Source organism: Larimichthys crocea, chromosome XVIII (genome assembly GCF_000972845.2).
Source record: "Larimichthys crocea isolate SSNF chromosome XVIII, L_crocea_2.0, whole genome shotgun sequence".
Taxonomy (NCBI): domain Eukaryota; kingdom Metazoa; phylum Chordata; class Actinopteri; family Sciaenidae; genus Larimichthys; species Larimichthys crocea.
In genome coordinates this window covers 1,894,304-1,918,122 of record NC_040028.1, presented here as the reverse complement: position 1 = coordinate 1,918,122, position 23,819 = coordinate 1,894,304, and the positions used below count along the sequence as shown (strand labels likewise).

Below are 23,819 nucleotides of genomic sequence, written 5' to 3'. Positions count from 1 at the left end.
ATGTTCAATTTTTTATCCAGTGAATTAGTCAATATATGTAGGCTAAGAAGCTTTGCTGCATATGATTGAATCTGCTAAGACTTGCCACAGCTTGTACTTACAAGTGTTCAGCTGCCTCTGCTCTGTTATCAAACATCATCTTCAGTGACCCCGAGCTTCTCCTCCACCAGATACGATCACACGCACTGGCACATACATATATCAGCACTGAATACATTAGACATAACACTGAAATTTCACTACACTATCATTTTACAGAGTCAATTGGTCTATGCGTTAAATGAAATGCGGCATGAACTATAGCGTGATATTTTATTAATGAACACAACTGTACTTGGGGCGGGCGGCAGGGTGAGACACTAACCTGTTTCAAGCGTGACTCAACTTGTTTCAGGAGTTTGCGAGAACATCGGAAGCACACCTTTAAAAAAAAAATCACACAAAATGAACACAGACATATCACAGCCATTGTTTACAATTTTATTATTGAGTGTGCCGGAAAGAGCTGATTAGGTCCTGGTTGCCTTGGCAACCTCAAGCCTGCCTGAAGGAGGAGAGGGGGGAGAAGCCGAGCGGCGGCCATCTTAGCAGTTTTGGCACTTATTGGAACGTTGTCTGTCTAAAATGAGACACAGAGATAGCAGAGCAGCTGCGCATTAGCGCTAGCTGTAAAGAAATGCTATTTGCTAACATTAGCGACCAATGCTAAAATGAATGCTAATTAACATTAGGCCACTAGGAATTAAATAAATGCTAATTGCTACATGCTAATGGTTAACATGCTAATTATCATTAGCCACTAAGAATTAAATACATGCTAATGCAACATGCTACTGTTAATTGCTATGCATCAGCGGCGGTCATCTTAGCAGTTTTGGTACTTAAGTGGAACTTATCTGTCTAAAAGACACACAGAGATAGCAGAGCAGCTAGTGCGTTATAATTCTAAAATTTATGCGCAATTAACATAAACCACTAGGAATTAAATACATGCTAATTGCTAAAAGGCTAATGCTAACATGCAATGCTAATTAGCATTAACCCTAAGAATGAAATACATGCTAATGTTAACATGCTAATGTTAACATGCTAATGCGAATTACCATTAGCCATTAGGAAATTAAATTACATGCAATTGCTAGCGCGTGGGCACCGCATCAGTGCTAACATGTTAATGGTAACATGCTAGTGCTAACATGCTAATGTTAATTGCTAGCGCATCAGCGTTAACATATTAATGGTAACATGCTAATATTAACAGGCTATGATAAATGCTATCGCGTCACCTCTAACATGCTAATGTTAACATGCTAATGCTAACATGCTAAGGTTATTGCTAGCACATCAGGGTTTTCTGATTAAAAGAGACACTAAGGTGTACATTACACGTGAACATTATACAACATATATACATACATATAGTACACATGTATGTGTGCGGTAATATATATGTGTGTGTGGTGTGGTGTGTATCTATAGTATGTAGATATGTTCACGTGTAATGTACACGTTAGTGCTCTTTATCAGAAACCCTCATGTCACATCTACATTTCAGTATTTTATCATCACAGTAACAGTGTTACACACATGTAGGAGCTGTAAACACTCACACACACATAAGGAGTAAACATTTATAATCATCACTTTAAAAGTTACAACGTGTTTTTTGGTGCCTGTTTGTTTCCCAGATATATTAGTGTGTGTGTGAATGGTGTATAAGAGACTTAACTTAAAGAACTTTGTAGAAAGGCGCTTTATGAAGTTCAGTCCATTCCTTGTATTAGTTTAGCGGGCAGATCTGCCCGATCCAATATGGCGGCGCGACGACGTACGATTCCAGCGCCTCAATGCGGGTCTATGTATATAGTTCTATGGTGCGATGGTGTTGCTAGCGCATCATCGTTATTGTACATATTAAGTTCATTGGTATACACCACATAAAATTGGTGGTAAAATTTCTTGTCGCGGCATTAAAGCCAGCTTATGTAATATATATGGACATGTTACATACGTTCAATTAGCAGAGTAATCGCTACTTACCAAGACGGGTTGTCAGAGGGAAAATGATCGCGAGAGCGGCGGGTCAAAGATAATGCCTCTTGCTGTTGAATCTTGTCCATCTGCTGTTGAACCTTTTTACAGCATATACTCATCTCCTTGAAAAAATCCTGTCTTAATGTCTGAGATGCTGTTTTCTTTCTAAAGTGCCCAGTCCAACTACAATTCACTACTGAAGCTGTGTCTCACTGTGGGTTCACTCACTGCAGCCTGTAATATAAGGTTCTGACAAGGTTCTAGAATGACGATGTACAAAGGTATGGAAGGTTCACAAAAGCTTTGATGTATATTCTGTCACCACACAGACACACACACACACACACACACACGCACACAGAAAGACTTGACATCTATTGGCATTAAAGGAACCACACTACGATGGTTTTAAGTCTTATTTTTCAGATCGATCCATTTGGACATGTGATGACGAATCCTCCATGTACACAGTGTACAGAGGATTCGTATCAACATGTCCAAAATGAGATCCTGTCTCAAGTGGATGTAAGAAAAAGTAGTCCATGCATTTGTTACTTCTAGTTTCGATTATTGTAACTCCTTGTTATCAGGCGGCGTCTAGTAAGTCTCCGAGGACTTTACATCTGATTCAGAATGGTGCTGCATGTGTACTGACAAGAACCAAGAGCAGAGATCATATTTGTCCCATTGTGGCTTCTTTGCATTGGCTACCTGTAAAATCAAGAATGAATTAAAATCCTTCCTAAACTTTCTTGCTCGCCACTCACACGTTGCACACAGCAACTTCCAGACTTCGCTCTGAGTTAGCCTCTGTTTTTTTTCTAAACTATGGGAATAAAGTCAAAGGTGGCATCCACCCATCGAGGGCCATTAATGGCAGTCGTTTGACACCCTCCGAAATCTAGTTGTGGGGTTACCTTCTTGAGAAGCATGGGGTTTCCCTTTACTCCATGCTTGTCCAGGAGCACCTTGTTTCAGCCCATGGTTGTTACTCTGCTTTAGACGGGCATCATGGGCTTCCACGAACGTGGGGATGGGACTTTCCTTGCACGTGGTCTTATATGAGCTGTGTGAGAGGCGGTCCCGGGCTGATGCTAAATAGAAAATAAAAATAAAAAAGGATCCGAGCTGAAAGAAGAAATCGTTTATAGGAAGGAGTTAAAAGGTCATGACAACATGAAAAAAGTGTGAAATGTATTAGAATAAATATCTGAAAAATTTCCCCTGTAGCCTGAATTCAAAATGGATACACTTTTCAAAAATATATATATATATATATATATATATATATATATATATATAATATTCAAATATTTTAAGATTTCCTACGTTCCTTGAGGTTGCATTAAAAAAAAAGTAGTTCTACGGTTCATTCTGATATTTTGTTTTTGTCACCGACTTTTACAATCCTGCTCTGAGATCTGTTCCTGTGTTGATCTGGCTGTGGGACACCGTCCGCTGCTTCAGTCAGCCTCTCCATAAAACCATAATCTGTGTCTGACCCTCCCAAAACTTTAGGCTTCATTGCCGCCAGTCATCCTAAACTTCAGAGTTGTAGTGATTTGTGACGATGGTTTCTCCAGTTTATTTGTTCAATTTAAAGGAGGGGAATATGATTTTGTGGGGTTCAAGTCTAAATGAAAAAAAATCTGATGGCCATTTCATCATGTTCACCTCAAGTCAAATGGAGCAAGGTGCAAACTGAGCTCATGATGAACTGAACATTTCACATGTTGTATTCGGCCCACAAGGCCACGTCAGTGATTCATAGCTAAGATGAGTTTTTCTCTATTTTAGCAACAACTTTATTACTGCTGGTCGAGCTGTCAAACCTGCAGCTCGAAGGTGAATCAGACACTTCCTTACTTCGCAAGTGTTAAGCTGTTGTTTCAAAGAAACCTGTCTTCTGCTTCTGTAGTGGTTTTCAGCCTGCCAGACCTCTTCCTGTCAGTTTCTTCCACTTTCTGTCTTTTTGATGGTGTAAGAGACGAGGGCTTGGGACTCTGGACCTCACTTCAGACAAAGTTTGGAAAGGGCCCCCTCCACTCTGACTTAGTTTACTTGCTTAGTTTTGCCTACATTTCTAGATGTCTATGGTGATCGCTATTTGATCCCATATCGACCTCTCCTAAGATGTTCATTAGTTTCTGACTCTGGGGAAAAACGGTAAGATTATGGGTCTGTCTGGCTTCCTTGTGTAACAGCCCTTTTCTTGCTGTTTATAGGCACATATTGTTTCTTGCGTGTGATATTGTCCAATAAATGCTCCAGAACTGTTTGTTACACACTGCTTTATCTACAGACGGGTTTGTCAGTACTCAACGTTGTTTAGGAATAGTTTGCAAAACACATTTCAAGGTTTAATTTACTTCCACTGCTGCAGAACTACAGTTTGTTAACCCATTATTTGTTTCCTTATTACTTAATTTGACCTTATTTGACCTCATTCAGTTCAAGTTTTCAAACTTCCAACAGCTTCTGTTTACACTTGTACCATCAAGGTGTTTTAAAACTGTAGGTGAGTTGTGTACATGTTATTCGATTTCTCCAACATACAACTCTGGAATATGGACTGATGTCATAAATTTGTTCAGGGTTTACAAAGTTATCCATATAATTTTAAGCTCTTTAGTGGAGAATCTGTTTGGAGGCATTTTATCCAAAACAATATTGTGACACATCCAGCGGATTTAGTTTTAAGAAGCTTTGTGTTAACTCAACATCACTGAGGGTAAAGTATCTCACAGAACAGTGGATCAGTTACATAAATTAAAATGTTCATTTATGAATTTAACTCCCCACTTGGTAACAACGAACCGATACGCATGGTAGGGACTAGTGTGTAGGACTTCGAGGCAAACTGTAAATAGAGTCCCCTCGTGTCAACATGAAGTGTCAGTGCGTTGTGTGTTTTTTTTTTTTTTTCTTTTTGAGCGTCTATTGTTCTGAGAGCTTCACAACATGCTGCCACAGGGAAGAACGTAGTGACAGCTTCATCTGCACAGCCGAGTTCCTCTGGACTGTCCTCTTCTTCTGGTTGGTGATGCTTCTGGTTTTGTTCCTGTAATCTGAATGAAGCAAAAATCTAAATTTGTATGAGAATCGCTCTCTGCTTTGGGTAACACCGACCAGGATGACTCCAACAACAACACAGGTCCCAGGGTCACAGGAACACGCAAACTTCTCCACCACGATAAGGTAGCGATCTTGGAGAGGAAGTTTTTGTTTTCAAGTTACATTCTTACATTACATTTTACTACATTACTTACATTATATTACATTTTACATTACATTACTTACACATTACTCATTACATTACATAATTTTACACATTACATTAATCCCCTTACATTTTACCACATTCATTACATTACATTTACTACATTACATTACATTTATTACATTTTACTACTACATTGTTACATTTTCCTACATTACATAATATTACATTAATTTACATTTTGCTACATACAACATTACATTAATCAACTAATTTTATCTTGTTCTCCATCTTCTCGATGCGAGGAGGGGGAGGAATGCAGCCTTCGTTATCACTGAGGACATCCATTCGTTAGGTTCGTCACGTTCGTCCTCAGTGATTCAGTCAGGTCTTCTTCATCGACAGGATGGTCTACTCGGCCTCAAAACAATCCATGATGATGAGGTTGTTGCCATCTTAAACTTCCTCAGGTGGGTGCAGTAACAAGAAGCAGAAGTTTCATCTGCGACTCCTCATACTGATTGTCATCGGTCTCGTAGCATCCATGTCGACGTCGGATCGCTCGCTCACGTCGATCTACATGTTCGGCATGTCTTCTTCAGACCGGTGGCACTCGGACCGACACAGACATGAGACATTCATACAGGGGACTGACAGAGAGGACCATACATTACAGGTCTGACCATTATGTCAGGGGCGACTGCAGGCCAGAAGACGGACAGTGACTGAGTAGGCAGGTACACAGTCAGGACAAACAAAAGCGACTGCTACCGGGTGCCCGGGGACGAGGAGAGTACATGAGACAGGACAGGGGACGACATTAAGGATAGGACAGGTGGACGACATTCGATGACAGGACATGACGTGACACCTGAGTATTACAGGGTACTACAGAGGACAGACAGTACAGGTACAGTGACGACAGTATACAGGATTGTAGGACAGGACACGGACAGACGGACCAGGACAGGGAGATACCATGTGTGACGACAGGACAGGATTACATTGACTACAGTGCCTTATATTACAGTACTAGGACAGGTGGACGACATCAGGAGAGTACAGGACATGACCATTTACTACAGTAGAGTCAGTACAGGATGAGACATTACAGACGGCTTACTAGACAGGGACGACAGGACAGGACCGACTATTACAGGTGACTGCAGGACCAGGAGAGACAGGACATGTGACGTCAACAGGTACAGTGACTGACTATGAACATTACACGGAGATTACAGGTGACTACAGGATGACAGGACGATACAGGGACGTACAGGACAGTAGAGGACAGGGTACTCCAGCACATATATTACATTACATACAGTGGTACGACATTATAGTACAGGTTACATTACAGTTTTACTACTATCTACGACATTAGTATGAAGAGTTACTAGGACCAGTTATCGTACATACAGATTACATTTTACACATTATATTACAACTCTATATTACCATTTTACTACATTAGAACATATACGCTAGATTACTAGTTTACATTACATTACATTTGACAGTATTCGGACTTAATTGACTACATTTACATTTTACCACATTACATTACATTATCTTACATTTTACTACATTACATTATCTACATTTGTACTACATTACCATTACATTATACTACATTACTTTTACTACTACATTACATATTACATTTTCTTACATTACATAATATTACATTACTTTACATTTTGCTACATAACATTACATTAATCAACTACATCTTTATCTTGTTCTCCATCTTCTCGATGTCAGAGGAGGGGGGAATGTCAGCACCTTCGTTATCCACTGAGGACATCCTATTCGTTAGGTTCGTCACGTTCGTCTCATGATAACAGTCATGTCTTCTTCATCAACAGGCATTGTCTACACTCGGCTCAAAAACAATCCATGATGATGAGGTTGTTGCCATCTTTAAACTTCTTCCTCAGGTGACGTGCAGTCACAAGAGCAGAAGTTTCATCTGACGATCCTCATCATCATGATTGTCATCGGTCTCGTTAGCCATCCATGTCGACTGAGCTGTCCTCCTCTGTTCAGGGACTCTTCTTCAGAAGATCTCTCATCATCTGACTGGATGTCTTCCACCATCCAGTCAGACGAAGAAGATTACTCCTTCCAGGTTTCCCTGGCCTTGGACCGGGGGTCCAGTTCTCATCACTGTCCTCCCTGCTCCTCTTACTGGAAACGCTTAGTACAGAAGAGGAGGAGGTGGATCCTCGATGCTGCTTGAGGACTCAGGCGATGATTTCACACTCCCAACATCATCGCCCTTCATCGACCTCATCAGCACCCAGAGAGACAGTGATGTGGCCATCGTCTTCATCTGAGGAACTGATGCCAAAAAAGGCTCTGTCATCATTGAAGGCTGAAGGCCGAGGAGCCTTCGCCTTCATGAGAAGAACAGAACCTGAGAAGGCATCGTCCTCATCTGAAGCCGAATGGAGAGGGAGTCTTCGCCTTCGTCTGAAGAGCCTGAAACAGGGACGTCTTCGTCTTCGTCAGAAGAGGTGGATCCCTCGTCTTCATCCGAAGGGATGAAGTCGGGGTCACCATCCTCTCCGTCAGAGAGCAGAGCTCTCATCTTCATCCGAAGAGAAGATGTCGGGGTCACCACCCTCTCCGTCAGAAGAGATGGAGCCCTCGCCATCATCTGAATAGATGAGTCGGGGTCACCATCCTCTCCGCAGAAGGAATGGAGTCCACGTCATCAACCAATCGAATGAGCATAAGAACAGCTACCGTCTTGCACGAAGGCGAGGACACGGCAGGAAAATATTAAAAGAAAAGTTGAGTTATAGAGTTCAGTTATAAAGTTGTGAATAGTTAAAAATAACGTAATCCACCCAAATAACACTTAACAACTTAAATTGCATTCTCATAACGTTGTGAGAAATGAGGACATGACAAACACACATGCAAATATCTCTAATACATGTTCACAGGTCACGCGTCCATGCAAGACCACATCACTTATTTACGAAGGTGATGATGAAAACACATCAAATGGCTCACACACCACACACACACACACACCCACACACACACACACACCCACAACACCACCACAGTGGTACCAAACATGGACCGTGCACCCATCAACATGTCACTAACCTTATTCACAAAATATCAATTTGGTTCACACGGCAACAAGTTGACAACCCAGTCTTCCTACAAGCACCAAACATGATGACTGAACGCAAACAAGACGAAGCAGAGACAAAACCAGACGACATCACACGCCTACCTGAACAAGACGTGGACCGAACAGGCATTGCAGAAGAAATTTTAAAACCGTATGACAAAGATAAAAAGGTTTACACAAAATCTAGGCCAACCTCTGACACATGATGTAAAAAAAACAGGGATTTGCACTTAATGAAAAAAGTGAAAAACCGCACATACTGGTTACTCCTCAAGTTAACAATAAACTTTTACTAAGTTAAATAGTTTCAGGCTGTGGCCAAGCAAACACACAGGGACATTTTCTTTAACCAGACCAACCATGTTGGTCATCATTCACTCCATATCACACCAACATTGTTAAACAATCACTCATATTACAGTTGTTACTATAAAATATAGTTCCTCTTTTAACATAAACATGTTAAAAATGACTATTTGAGGTATTTGAGGGCAGTGTCAGTAATTATGTAGGGGGCGATGGGGCCGAGTCAGGCACACTCACAAATTCTTTAGAATGTTTCTAGTTAATTCAATCAATCAATCCTTAATCTCACAAATAAATCTCATCCACACTATTGTTTACAGTATATTTTCAATGTTCAATTTTTTATCCAGTGAATTAGTCAATATATGTAGGCTAAGAAGCTTTGCTGCCATATGATTGAATCTGCTAAGACTTTGCCACAGCTTGTACTTACAAGTGTTCAGCTGCCTCTCTCTGTTATCAAACATCATCTTCAGTGACCCCGAGCTTCTCCTCCACCAGATACGATCACACAGCACTGGCACTATTCCTGATATCAGCACTGAATACATTAGACATAACACTGAAACTTTCACTACACTATCATTTTACAGAGTCAATTGGTCTATGCGTTAAATTGAAATGCTGCATGAACATATAGCTGATAATTTATTAATGAACACAACTGTACTTGGGGCGTGCTGGCAGGGTGAGACACTAACCTGTTTCAAGCGTGACTCAACTTGTTTCAGGAGTTTGCGAGAACATCGGAAGCACACCTTTAAAAAAAAATCACACAAAATGAACACAGACATATCACAGCCATTGTTTACAATTTTATTATTGAGTGTGCCTGAAAGAGCTGATTAGGTCCTGGTTGCTTGGCAACCTCAAGCCTGCCTGAAGGAGGAGAGGGGGGAGAAGCCGAGCGGCGGCCATCTTAGCAGTTTTGGCACTTAATTGGAACTTGTCTGTCTAAAATGAGACACAGAGATAGCAGAGCAGCTAGCGCATTAGCGCTAGCTGTAAAGAAATGCTATTTGCTAACATTAGCGACCAATGCTAAAATGAATGCTAATTAACATTAGCCACTAGGAATTAAATAAATGCTAATTGCTAACATGCTAATGTTAACATGCTAATTATCATTAGCCACTAAGAATTAAATACATGCTAATGCTAACATGCTACTGTTAATTGCTAGTGCATCAGCGGCGGTCATCTTAGCAGTTTTGGTACTTAATTGGAACTTATCTGTCTAAAATGACACACAGAGATAGCAGAGCAGCTAGCGCGTTAGTAATTCTAAAATTTATGCTAATTAACATTAACCACTAGGAATTAAATACATGCTAATTGCTAAAAGGCTAATGTTAACATGCTAATGCTAATTAGCATTAACCACTAAGAATGAAATACATGCTAATGTTAACATGCTAATGTTAACATGCTAATGCTAATTACCATTAGCCATTAGGAATTAAATACATGCTAATTGCTAGCGCGTCACCGCATCAGTGCTAACATGTTAATGGTAACATGCTAGTGCTAACATGCTAATGTTAATTGCTAGCGCATCAGCGTTAACATATTAATGGTAACATGCTAATATTAACAGGCTAATGATAAATGCTATCGCGTCACCTCTAACATGCTAATGTTAACATGCTAATGCTAACATGCTAATGTTATTTGCTAGCACATCAGGGTTTTCTGATTAAAGAGCACTAAGGTGTACATTACACGTGAACATATATACAACATATATACATACATATAGTACACATGTATGTGTGCGTGTATATATATATGTGTGTGTGTGTGTGTGTGTGTATACTATATGTATGTATATATGTTCACGTGTAATGTACACGTTAGTGCTCTTTATTCAGAAACCCTCATGTCACATCTACATTTCAGTATTTATCATCACAGTAACAGTGTTACACACATTAGTAGCTGTAAACACTCACACACACATAAGGAGTAAACATTTATAATCATCACTTTAAAAGTTACATACGTTGTTTTTGGTGCCTGTTTGTTTCCCAGATATATTAGTGTGTGTGTGAATGGGTGTATAAGAGACATTAACTTAAAGAACTTTGTAGAAAGGCGCTTTATGAAGTTCAGTCCATTTCCTTGTATTAGTTTACGGGCAGATCTGCCCGATCCAATATGGCGGCGCGACGACGTACGATTCAGCGCTCAATGCGGCGTCTATGTATATATGTCTATGGGTGCGATGGTGTTGCTAGCGCATCATCGTTAATTGTACATATTAAGTTCATTGGTATACACCACATAAAATTGTGGTAAAATTTCTTGTCGCGGCATTAAAGCCAGCTATATGTATATATATATGGACATGTACATACGTTCAATTACAGAGTAATACGCTACTTACCAAGACGGGTTGTCAGAGGGAAAATGATCGCGAGAGCGGCGGGTCAAAATATATGCCTCTTGCTGTTGAATCTTGTCCATCTGCTGTTGAACCTTTTTACAGCATATACTCATCTCCTTGAAAATAATCCTGTCTTAATGTCTGAGATGCTGTTTCTTTCTAAAGTGCCCAGTCCAACTACAATTCACTACTGAAGCTGTGTCTCACTGTGTGTTCACTCACTGCAGCCTGTAATATAAGGTTCTGACAAGGTTCTAGAATGACGATGTAACAAAGGTATGGAAGGTTCTACAAAATGCTTTGATGTATATTCTGTCACACACACAGACACACACACACACACACACACACGCACACAGAAAGACTTGAACATCTTATTGGCATTAAAGGAACCACACTACGATGGTTTAAGTCTTATTTTTCAGATCGATCTCATTTTGGACATGTTGATGACGAATCCTCCATGTACACCATGTACATGGAGGATTCGTCATCAACATGTCCAAAATGAGATCCTGTCTCAAGTGGATGTAGAAAAAGTAGTCCATGCATTTGTTACTTCTAGTTTCGATTATTGTAACTCCTTGTTATCAGGCGGCTCTAGTAAGTCTCCGAGGACTTTACATCTGATTCAGAATGGTGCTGCATGTGTACTGACAAGAACCAAGAGCAGAGATCATATTTGTCCCATTTTGGCTTCTTTGCATTGGCTACCTGTAAAATCAAGAATAGAATTTAAAATCCTTCCTAAACTTTCTTGCTCGTCCACTCACACGTTGCACACAGCAACTTCCAGACTTCGCTCTGAGTTAGCCTCTGTTTTTTTCTAAACTATGGGAATAAAGTCAAAGGTGGCATCCACCCATCGAGGGCCATTAATGGCAGTCGTTTGACACCCTCCGAAATCTAGTTGTGCGGGTTACCTTCTTGAGAAGCATGGGGTTTCCCTTTACTCCATGCTTGTCCAGGAGCACCTTGTGTTCAGCCCATGGTTGTTACTCTGCTTTAGACTGGCATCATGGGCTTCCACGAACGTTGGGGATGGGACGTTTCCTTGCACGTGGTCTTATATGACATGCAAGACCAAGGCAGCTTATTGATGTGGCAGCTTAAAGCAAACGCATCAGCGACGAGGGTGGGATTCGAACCCACGCGTGCAGAGCACAATGGATTAGCAGTCCATCGCCTTAACCACTCGGCCACCTCGTCTGTGAGGCGAAGCTTCCATGGTGACGGCCCGGCGTGGCATCCTGCCTAGCGCTCAAAATATGAGAGAAAAGTGAAACTTCAAATTATGATGTTGCAAAGTGGGGAAGGCACTGCCCCGCTCTCTAACTGAGGCAGTGAGACAACAGTTTCACGTGCTTTGCCAGACAAAATCCCTACATGCAACACTTGAGTTGACTGAGAGGAGCACACAGTACTTTTGAGCATATATGAGGCCATCACATTGACGTATAGCTAACATTGTCAAGTGGCAGTGGTGGGATTTGAACCCACACCTCCTGAAAGACTGGAGCCTTAATCGAGCGCCTTAGACCACTCGGCCACACTACCTGAAAAGTTGAGGTTTTCCTCCAGCGTCCATGCTTGACACGTCAAGGACTGAGCTGTGATGATACCTGGAGTATTAGTTAAGTCAAGGGGGGCAGACGCAGGAGAACCATACTGCCAGCTGCTTTTTTAAGAACTAAAAAATTATATATTTTACTTGACAAACACAAGATCCAAAGTGAAGTACTTGCTTGACTTTGCAGTGAACTTCTTTCTTCTGACTTTTCCCTAATCCCTCAAAGAATCATCAATGCAGGTCTGAAAGTCACTGGCACAGACTAGCTCTTCTAAGAAGAGTCATTCATGGGCCAAAGACACAACAGCGGAGAGTAGCTCTTCAGAGAAGATGACAGTGATGAAGAGCACCTAGAAATAGCAGAGGATGGTTTCCATCCATCAACCTCTGGGTTATGGGCCCAGCACGCTTCCGCTGCGCCACTCTGCTCATGTGTTCTGGTATTGGGTTGAAGAACAGCAGCCGGCGCATCAAAACGAGCGGCACTGGCTTTCCTTTTAGTTTGTACTTGTCCCACAATGCTTGTCGCCATGCGATAGCGAGGTTGAGACGGGGGGAATTAGCTCAAATGGTAGGGCGCTCGCTTAGCATGCGAGAGGTAGCGGGATCGATGCCCGCATTCTCCACAATGATGTGCGCGCACACTAGCTATGTGATACTTACCTTCTTGCTGTTGAATCTTGTCCATCTGCTGTTGAACCTTTTTACAGCATATACTCATCTCCTTGAAAATAATCCTGTCTTAATGTCTGAGATGCTGTTTCTTTCTAAAGTGCCCAGTCCAACTACAATTCACTACTGAAGCTGTGTCTCACTGTGTGTTCACTCACTGCAGCCTGTAATATAAGGTTCTGACAAGGTTCTAGAATGACGATGTAACAAAGGTATGGAAGGTTCTACAAAATGCTTTGATGTATATTCTGTCACACACACAGACACACACACACACACACACACACACGCACACAGAAAGACTTGAACATCTTATTGGCATTAAAGGAACCACACTACGATGGTTTAAGTCTTATTTTTCAGATCGATCTCATTTTGGACATGTTGATGACGAATCCTCCATGTACACCATGTACATGGAGGATTCGTCATGGACATGTCCAAAATGAGATCCTGTCTCAAGTGGATGTAGAAAAAGTAGTCCATGCATTTGTTACTTCTAGTTTCGATTATTGTAACTCCTTGTTATCAGGCGGCTCTAGTAAGTCTCCGAGGACTTTGCATCTGATTCAGAATGGTGCTGCATGTGTACTGACAAGAACCAAGAGCAGAGATCATATTTGTCCCATTTTGGCTTCTTTGCATTGGCTACCTGTAAAATCAAGAATAGAATTTAAAATCCTTCCTAAACTTTCTCGCTCGTCCACTCACACGTTGCACACAGCAACTTCCAGACTTCGCTCTGAGTTAGCCTCTGTTTTTTTTCTAAACTATGGGAATAAAGTCAAAGGTGGCATCCATCCATCGAGGGCCATTAATGGCAGTCGTTTTACGCCCTCCGAAATCTAGTTGTGCGGGTTACCTTCTTGAGAAGCATGGGGTTTCCCTTTACTCCATGCTTGTCCAGGAGCACCTTGTGTTCAGCCCATGGTTGTTACTCTGCTTTAGACTGGCGTCATGCGCTTCCACAAACATTGGGGATGGGATGTTTCCTTGCACGTGGTCTTATACGACAAGCAAGACCAAGGCAGCTCATTGATGTGGCAGCTTAAAGTGAACGCATCAGCAACAAGGATGGGATTCGAACCCACACGTGCAGAGCACAATGGACTAGCAGTCCATCGCCTTAACCACTCGGCAACCTCGTCTGTGAGGTGAAGCTTCCATGGTGACGGCCCGGCATGGCATCCTGCCTAGACATGCAACACTTGAGTTGACTGAGAGGAGCACACAGTACTTTTGAGCATATATGAGGCCATCACATTGACGTACAGCTAACATTGTCAAGTGGCAGTGGTGGGATTTGACCCCACGCCTCCTGAGAGACTGGAGCCTTAATCCAGCGCCTTAGACCACTCGGCCACACTACCTGAAAAGTTGAGGTTTTCCTCCAGCGTCCATGCTTGACACGTCAAGGACTGAGCTGTGATGATACCTGGAGTATTAGTTAAGTCAAGGGGGGCAGACACAGGAGAACCATACTGCCAGCTGCTTTTTTAAGAACTAAAAATTTATATATTTTACTTGACAAACACAAGATCCAAAGTGAAGTACTTGCTTGACTTTGCAGTGAACTTCTTTCTTCTGACTTTTCCCTACCAGAGTCATATAATTAATTTCCCCATATTTATTTAAAATTCAAAATGGCACATATAAAAAATCAAAAAAGTGTAAGCCTAAAAAGTTTATTTATTGAATCCATATTGAATTTCATAGCTACCTGGGACGGATATTACATGTGCCTTACATATTTGTGTGTGTGTGTGTGTGGAGGGGGGGTCCTGTCCTTAGGTCGCTCAGGATTTTGCAGTGATACAGCCAGAGTGTTCTGAAAAGGTATGCCTAAGTTGGCTGAGAAGATCATTCGTATGGCCAGTAAGGAGAAGACTGGAGACCTTCCTTGCAAACATCGATTCACTCTCAGCAGGTATTCACATAGAGCTGGTGAGTGGTGAGCAGTGTCAGTTTGAGATTAGGCACATAATTTGAAGTGACGTCTGTGGCTGTGGTTTTCAAACTTTTAAAAATCGAGGACCACAGAATAATTAATAATAACCCAATTTCATAAGATTTTTTCCTAGGGTTTTCCATTCTGGTAAGTTTGTGCTTGACCAAAATGGTAGACATACATTCTGATATTGTGTTATTTCATGGTGAAGCAGTAAAAAAGTAGAGGTCACACACAGAAAGCAAGAAGATCCACACACCAAACAGCTCCCATTAGGATATTTATTGTGTGTAATGTTTTGAAATGTTTCACATAATAAATATCCTTAAAGGGAGCTGTTTGGTGTGTAGATCTTTATGCTTTCTTTGACTTAATGGTAAAAACACATTATGAAACCGAACTGAAACCATTTCAGGGATCACTTTGAGAATCACTGCTCAGCGGATCCACTGGCAGTTAGTGTGTTAAAGGACAAATTTACCCTTTTACATTACATTGCATAACATTGCTTTTATTAATGTTTTTTTTCCCCAAGTTTTAAATTTCCTATATGTGTATTTGGCCATGGACCCCCATCTTACAAGGTTTTGTAGAGACCGTGGCCAGAGGTCAGAGGAGTCTGCCTGCTCTTATGCTATAGCACCATTGCGAGCTGTAGAAGACATCAAAAGAGGTGGCAAGCCTTTCCCTGACCGTGACAGTAAAGTCACCCGGCAGTTCTTGCGAGGACTAAATGATGAGGAGGTGTACATGAGGATTGCTCCAAAGAAACCTCGACTTCTGAGCTTCCGGGAGCTGCAAGATGAGCTCAGAAATCTGGCAAAAGAAACCAAAAAGTTCCAGTCATCAAACAAGTCAAAGAAGACCTATGCACAGGTCAAGGTTGCATCAGAGTGTACTTTAAATGCGAAAGCAGAGAAAGGGGAACATACATCAGAGTGGTCAGAGCTAAGAGCACTAGTCAAGAAATTAGCCCTTTGTCAAGAGGAGCAGATGGTTAAGCTGACTCACCTCGAATCAAGAATCGCTGCTCCTGTCTCTGCTCCTGCCCCCCCACCAAGAGTCCGACCACCCCCCGTACCCGCTACCCAGACCTAAATTGTCACATGCTACCGGTGTGGGAAGCAAGGACATATAGCATGGGTTTGCAGAGCAGTGTTCCCAGATCCCAATCAGACATGGGCCCATCAACCCTAACCCAAGATCACATGATCACACCTCCTTCAGCTCGGCCTTTAAGCGGCTAGAGCCCATGGTCACCGGGGCGACTATGGGCACCAAGCAGCAAGACCCCCCACCGCAGGTGAAAAAGACTGGTGATGGAAAAGAGAGCACCCTTTAGTGGGACCCAGGAATGAGGGGGAGGTGGAAGTCAATGGAATGAAGTGCAGAGTGCTCATTGACTCTGGCTCTCAGATAACCAGTATTACACACAAATACTGGTGCAACCACCCCATCCTCCAGAAACAAGAGCTTCAGCCCTCTAAAATTCCCATTGAAGGTGCAGCCGGTCAGAGTGTAACTTACCATGGTGTCCTGCATTAAACTTGAATGTGTTGGGAAAAGAGTTCAAGGATGTGCCAGCTTTTGTTGTAACTGACTCAGAGTATCGCTCCTCTGTCCCCCTGTTTGTGGGAACTAATGTCCTCCGTGCCTCCAGAATCCATCTCCAAGCAACTTATGGCCAGCAGTTTCTCCATCAGGTGAAGCAGAGCCATCCAGAGTGGTACACGTCTCTATTGGAGGTTGGGAACACAGAACAAAATGATGTGGATGACATAGTGGACCCTGCTGTGTACCCTGGTCGTAAAATACACATGGAGGAAAGGAAATGGATTTAATGTGCAAGATAAAGTCTGGTCCACAGAGAAAGACTTACACTGTAATGATTGAAAGCGACTCCTCCCTGCAGCTTCCCCAAGACCTTTTAGTTGCCAAAGTCCTTGCTGATGTAAAAAGAGGATGTGCCCCTGTCAGAGTAATGAACCTGTTCCAGCACGCTATTACCATCAAGCCTCACACTCATCCGGCCAAAGTTTCCCTGGTGCACAGCGTGGTGGACTTTTCAGACAAAAAGCAGAGCCAATGTCGCAAGAGCGAGAACAGCGAGACGTGCATGAGTCTGGACCAGGTGGTGGCAAGTTGCAGAGTGGACCTGAGTGAAGCAGCAGTGGAGAATGAGCACCAGCGCTCCCTCCTTAAAGATCTTGTGGAGAGGAATGTAGGTGTGTTCTCCCAGCATCCCATGGATTATGGTCACACAAAGACAGTGCAGCACGAAACCCCTCTGGTTGATTCTAAGCCCTTTCGGCTCCCTTATCGTAAGATTCCCCCGTCACAGTGGCAAGATGTGAGAAAGTTGTTGATTGAGATGGAGGCTGCAGGAGTCATCAGGCCCAGTAGGAGCCCATATGCTTCGCCGGTATTAGTTGTGATTAAGAAAGACGGCTCTTTAAGGTTCTGTATTGACTATCGTAAGATTAACTCCTGCAGCACGAGAGATGCCGTCCCCCTTCCCAGAATAGAGGAGGCCCTGGAAGCTCTGGAGCAGGCAAAGTTCTTCTCTACACTTGACCTCACGTCGGGTTATTGGCAGGTGGAGGTGGGCAAGCATAACACAAGACAGCATTCAGCACACCAATGTTTGAGGCCAACAGAATGCCCTCATCATATTGTCCAAAACTTTTGATGAGCATCTGGAGAGGTTGCAGCTGGTGTTCAATCGGCTTAAGGAGCATGGCTTGAAGTTGAAACCTTCCAAATGCCAGCTGATGAGGCAGGAAGTGCAGTATCTGGGTCATTTGCTGTCTGCTGAGGGAGTCCAGACAGACACAGAGAAGATCAGCAGGGTTAAGGACTGGGTGAGACCCACGAACCGCAAGGAGGTGCTGCAGTTCCTGGGGTTGGCTGGTTATTATAGGTGGTATGTGAGTGGATACTCCATGCTAGCTGCTCCCTCACTACTGGTGACCCCCTGGAAGAAAAAGAGAGGCAGGAAGAAAAGCCCGGCACCTGACCTACTCTTTTTGGGACCGCTGATTGTGAGGAGGCTTTCCAGATCCTGAAAGAAAGGCTGACGACCGCGCCTGTGCTAGGCTATCCTGATTACAGCCTGCCTTTTGTCCTTCAGATGGACGCCTCAGGGGAGGGGCTGGGCGCAGTCTTGGTTCAAGTTCAGGGTGGTGCAGAGAGAGTCATAGCCTTTGCCAGCAGGGGTTTGAGTCCAGCTGAGACGAGGTACCCTGCACACAAACTTGAATTCCTTGCTTTAAAATGGGCGGTGACACACAAATTCTATGACCACCTCTATGGGCGTAGGTTCTCAGTCCTGACAGATAATAACCCTCTCAAGTATGTCATGTCCTCTGCAAAGCTGGATGCTACGGGCCAACGGTGGGTGTCTTGGCTGGCTGCTTTTGATTTCGATGTCCAGTACAGGAGGGGCCAGAGCATTGCCAACACTGATGCCCTCTCCTGTATGTCCAACCAGGAGGTCAGCGAGGTCCTGCAAACGTGTCCTCAGCAGGTGAGGTCCAGTGAGCCGAGGCGTGGTGTAAGACAGCCCACACAGGATCCAGTAAACCCCACAGCCCAGAGTACCTTTGCCTCAGAGGAGCCCCAGTCTGAACCACCCCAGACTTGATGAGCCCTACAGAGACGTGGGGGTAGAGTCACTGCCTACCATGACGAAACAGGAGATCCGTGTGGGGCAGAAGGAAGATCCTGTTATCGGCCCCAGGAGTCTGAACCAGAAACCAAGCTGCAGTGAGAGGATCAGTTGTGGTGGGCAGGTATGCCTCTTAAAGGAGTGGACGTAATAAGAGATGGTATCATGTACCGGCGCATCAGAGACTGCTAAAAGGGAGTAGTGGAGCAGCTAATACTGCCAGAGAAGCTGCTTAAATCAGTCAAGACAGCTCTTCACAATGACTCAGGGCACTTAGGTTTTGAGAGGACTGTGCAGATGATAAGAGAGAGATTTCATTGGCCATGGATGTTCCAGGAGATTAAGGCTTAGTGTGAGAGGTGCTGCCTGAAAAAGACCCCAACTGCAAGTGTCAGAGCTCCCCTGTCTGCATTCACAGCAGCCCTCCCATGGAGCTCGTATGTGTGGACTTTCTGACTCTGGAGAAGTCAAAGGGCAGCATAGAAAACGTTCTCATCGTCACTGACCACTTCTGCCGCTACGCACAGGCATACCCCACTAAAGACCAGAAGGCCAACACTGTCGCCAGAGTGCTGTAGTGAAACTTTTTCTTTCATTTCGGGTTCCCTGCGAAATTGCATGCAGACCAAGGGCGCTATTTTGAAAGTGCTGTTGTGAAGGAGCTGTGTAAGTGTACTGGCATCACCAAGACCCAAACAACCCCCTATCACCCGCAGGGCAACAGAACCACTGAAAGGTTTAACCGCACCCTCATGAACATGCTGGGGACCCTGGAGCCTCATCTGAAGCCACGGTGGCATGCGTGGATGCAATGACACACGCCTACAACTGCACACGCCACAACTCTACTGGATACACACCGTACTACCTCATGTTTGGCAGGCATCCCAGGCTCCCTGTCGACCTGAGCTTTGGGCTCCAGACCACCAATGAGCCATGTGAATATAGTGAGTATGTCTAGACTCTGCATGACTGTCTCTCACAGGCCTATGCCCAGGCTAATCAGGCCTCTCGCCAGGCCAAGGGACAACAGAAAAAATACTATGATCACAGAGCAAAGAGTCAAGTCTTTAACCCAGGTGACCAAGTTCTGGTTAAAGTGTGTCATGTGGAGGGGCGACAGAAACTGGGAGACAAGTGGGAGTCCTGGCCATACATTGTGGTGAAGAAGCAGCCCAACATTCCTGTGTATGTAGTGCGCTCAGAAAATGGAAACACAGAGAGAGTGGTCCACCGCAGTCTCCTTACACAGTGCATGTTTCTTCCAGTAGAGCAGGCTGGTGGGATGACAGAAGGAGAGGTTGAGCCAGACACAAAGGAGAACATGGAGATGGAGGACACAGAGGACATTGTGGAGCAGGCCCGTGAAGTGACAATACAGGGAGATGAGTCAGACACAGTGGAGGACTTGAAAGTGGACAACATGGAGGACAATGTGGAGAAGTGTTTACCTGAGACCACAGATGAACAGATTGAACACACAGGGATGGAGGAAGTGGATGTGGAAACAGGACAAGTGAGCAAAGGAGTGGAGAAACATGTTACAGCCATGGGCACCAACCTGCCTCCCACGCCCAGTGTTCCGAGGAGGAGCTCACAGAGAAATCCGCGTCCCCCCAAAAAACTGTCCTATGAGTTGCGAGCTGTGGAATCAGAGGAGGATCGGCAGAAAGTAGAAAGAGGATGAAAGTTGTGGCAGAAAGCCAAAGCAAGAAGAGCAGCTGGACACAACAAGTGCACCTGTTTTAATAGGGGGTACAAGTACACATCACATCACACATCACTACATATCATATCTCATTCATTCTTCACATGTTTATCCTGTTTACTGTGTTTAAAAGATATGACGCAGGGTAAGGTAAAATGTTTATTTTCCTGTGATAAGGGCATAAGGAGTTGCCAGCCCCCGTGACTGACTGAATGTGAAATAAACGACGGCGTGGTCCGAGCCGCAAATACAACGACCGTGTCCGACTCGTCCCTCCTCTACACCCCCCAAACACAACACAACGCAGAGTCCCTGGGTGGAGTGGCCGGGTTACATATCCATATTTTATTAAGATGTTTTCAGGAGCTAAAACAGGAATGCTGCAGTTACTTGACTGGCTCTTCCTTCACTGAGCAGAAACAGAAGTACTGGACGTCATAACTAAATCTGACTGAATACAGCTTCATCTCTTTAGCGCTTTGGTGCCTTATTAATGCCACACGCTGCTCATTAGAGGGAAGATACAGATACAGTTTAACATGTTCAGTTATTGCCCACAGAAAATGTCCAAGTATCTGCACAGCACTCCAGTCAACATAATCTGTGGTCTGCTGATTAGCTCTCTTTACATTTAAGTGTCACGTTTATTGTTGTTTTCTCTTAAAGTGATTGCAATGCATCTGCTGCAGCACATCAGAATCTTACTTTTGTTCTCCTTCTCTTCTTCCTCAGGTGGCCCCTTTTGCCCTCAGAATCCTGATCCTGAGATGCCTCCTGACGACCCAGTCCTCCCTCAATGCGAGGAAGACATCATCGGGCTGGTTGTTTAGCTTCGGGAGGCTGAAGCTGTGCCTCGCGACGGGAACGGAGATGGTGGAAGGGTGGAAGATGGCAGACCTCCCTCTCCTCCACTCCAGCAGGTTTTTCCACTGGATCCTGTGGTGCAGTGGCAACAACAACTTCTTTTTCCTGTTGTCCATGCTGCTGCTTTCTTTGCCCCTCATGTTCACGCTGATCTTCTTGCTGAACGTCTTCGCTTCCCTCATGCTGCTCGTTATTTTCTTCCTCGTCCTCATCCTCTTGCTAATCTTCCTGCTTTCCTTTGTCCTCCTGATCGTTTGGCTGGTGGTGATCATGTTCCTCGTCGTCCTCCTTTTCTTCTTCCTGATCCTTTTGAGGATGACCATTTTCCTCTTCCTGCTCTCCTTCATCGTGCTCTTCCTCGTCGTCATGCTGGTCCTTATTTTCTTCCTCGTCCTCATCCTCCTGCTAAATCTCCTGCTTTCCTTCATCCTCCTCCTGATCTTTTGGCTTGTGGAGATCATGTAGGTCGTCCTGCTGATTTCCCTCTAGTGCCTCTTCATTCTTATCTTTTGGATCCAGACTATTTCCCTCCTTCCTTTCTTCTTTCTCCTCTTCCTCATCCTTCTGCTCATTTCCCTCCTGCGCCTTTTCGTCCTCATCCTCCTTTTGATGATGACGATGATGGTTTTGAAGATATGACGATGAAGATATTCTTGCTGCTGTCCCTCAGAAGGAAGATCATGTTGGTCTTCCTGTTGATCTCCCTCTGGCTCATCATGACTATTTTCCTGACCGTTCTCCTTCTGCTTCTTCTGCCTCCTGTCCTGTCTCCTCTTCTGCCTGCTCTCCTGCCTCTGGCTCTCTCTCTCTGACTACGACGATCTTGATAGTGAAATGATGGCTGGTTTGTTTGAGGAGTCTGCCAAGGACAGCCTTTCATCTTCTAACCTAGGGGATCGTGATGTGCCCTTCACTCCTGTCCTCGGCTCCTCTGGAAGGAGGCGCAGGGAGGACAGCGACGAGGAGGAGGAGCCTGCTGCCAAGGTGCCACATTGGTCCGATGACAGTGACTCGGATTGAGGATGATAACCAGGTACATTAACGCATATCATCTCGTACATTTCAAATATTCTTTTCATGTAAATATTTCTACATTTGATCTTTCCTGTCTCGGTTTCTGTTTCTGATTCAGGTAGCATCTTGCACTGGGACCATCCATCATCTCCTTATGTAAATAGTTACAAACATTTATTTATTTTTACTTCAAACTTATTTAACTCTGTGGGGCAGCTTCTGTCTCTGGCTGGGCAAACAAAGCCCCAGACAGCCTCTGCGTCTGGCGGGGCTGTCAACCCCTCGTGTACAGGGCAGGATAGGATAACAACTTAAATGTATGGTGAGAGAGACAGGGAGGAAGATGGCAAAAAGCTGCAAAGAACTATAAAACAAAGCCACTTCCACTCTCACCACCAAGAAAGCTCCTCAAAGGAGCATTTTAGACTTAATGCAGCTTTAAAAAACACAAAAACACCAAACCTCTGACTCAACAGACGACATCTTCTGGAGCTCTGTCTTCTTCACAAGGACAAAAAAAAGGTACAAGAAGTACGAGCTTCTAAACAAATTCAACATTGAATATGATTGATTCAATCATTCAAAAACTCTTACTAACCAATTTTTCTCTCACCGGACGAATGAGTTTATCACTAAATATAATATGAATTGCATATTAATTTCAATATTATTTGTCTCTCTTACTAATCACACTCGCTGGAGCTGTGGACGAAAAAAGTGAAGTATGAGCTTCTGATTCAGAAATAAAGTGACTTAGAATAGGGCAGAATTTTCAAAGCATCCATATTATATATCACATATTCATTAACTGTACGATTCACAGATTGTCTTACTCACAGTTCTTTCATACTTTTGTCTTTCTCTGCCTCCTGAGCGGCTACCATTCACTGTATATCGTCATTTATGTTATTGTGAATCATATATTACTTATTTATTAATTCAAAGGTTATTTATCTGTCTTACTAACTATTCTTTATCATATTTTTATCTCCCCACCCACTGCCATAGCTGCTGCTGTTCACCGTGTCCTGAGCCCCCCTGAGCGAGGATGTAAACTGAAGCACAGAAATAAACATCATGTCAGTTCATTGAGCTGACTTTGTCACTCTGCTTTTAAAACTTAACTGCACTGATGTCAGACGTCTGAAGTGACACTATATATTGTGAGATTTTCTTTCAAATCACTGATATTTGGTTCATGTGAATCAGTTTGAAGCATCATAAAATGTAGTTGAACTGTTGTTAAGACAACCAAATAAGTACACAGGGTCATTTT

The 23,819-nt window shown here is 43.6% G+C and overlaps 1 long non-coding RNA gene and 6 other non-coding genes across 9 annotated transcripts; 2 read left to right on the top strand and 5 right to left on the bottom strand.

Moving 5' to 3' along the window:
- Nucleotides 1-12,227: 12,227 nt before the first annotated feature.
- trnas-gcu (transfer RNA serine (anticodon GCU)) lies at nt 12,228-12,309 on the bottom strand. Its single transcript has one exon. It is a non-coding gene; the product is annotated as a tRNA-Ser (tRNA).
- Nucleotides 12,310-12,575: 266 nt separating this feature from the next.
- Nucleotides 12,576-12,657, bottom strand: trnal-aag (transfer RNA leucine (anticodon AAG)). Its single transcript has one exon. It is a non-coding gene; the product is annotated as a tRNA-Leu (tRNA).
- Nucleotides 12,658-13,027: 370 nt separating this feature from the next.
- Nucleotides 13,028-13,099, bottom strand: trnam-cau (transfer RNA methionine (anticodon CAU)). Its single transcript has one exon. It is a non-coding gene; the product is annotated as a tRNA-Met (tRNA).
- A 124-nt stretch (nt 13,100-13,223) lies between these two features.
- On the top strand, nt 13,224-13,296 carry trnaa-agc (transfer RNA alanine (anticodon AGC)). Its single transcript has one exon. It is a non-coding gene; the product is annotated as a tRNA-Ala (tRNA).
- Nucleotides 13,297-14,408: 1,112 nt separating this feature from the next.
- Nucleotides 14,409-14,490, bottom strand: trnas-gcu (transfer RNA serine (anticodon GCU)). Its single transcript has one exon. It is a non-coding gene; the product is annotated as a tRNA-Ser (tRNA).
- Nucleotides 14,491-14,630: 140 nt separating this feature from the next.
- Nucleotides 14,631-14,712, bottom strand: trnal-aag (transfer RNA leucine (anticodon AAG)). The gene has a single exon. It is a non-coding gene; the product is annotated as a tRNA-Leu (tRNA).
- A 404-nt stretch (nt 14,713-15,116) lies between these two features.
- Nucleotides 15,117-23,660, top strand: LOC113748221 (uncharacterized). Of its 3 annotated transcripts, none has more exons than XR_003464187.1 (5): nt 15,117-15,269; nt 21,398-21,585; nt 22,422-22,562; nt 22,662-23,065; nt 23,552-23,660. It is a non-coding gene; the product is annotated as an uncharacterized LOC113748221 (long non-coding RNA). The 3 variants fall into 3 exon arrangements; XR_003464186.1 differs by having other exon boundaries at nt 15,117-15,286; XR_003464188.1 differs by having other exon boundaries at nt 15,117-15,286; nt 22,360-22,562.
- Nucleotides 23,661-23,819: the final 159 nt, after the last annotated feature.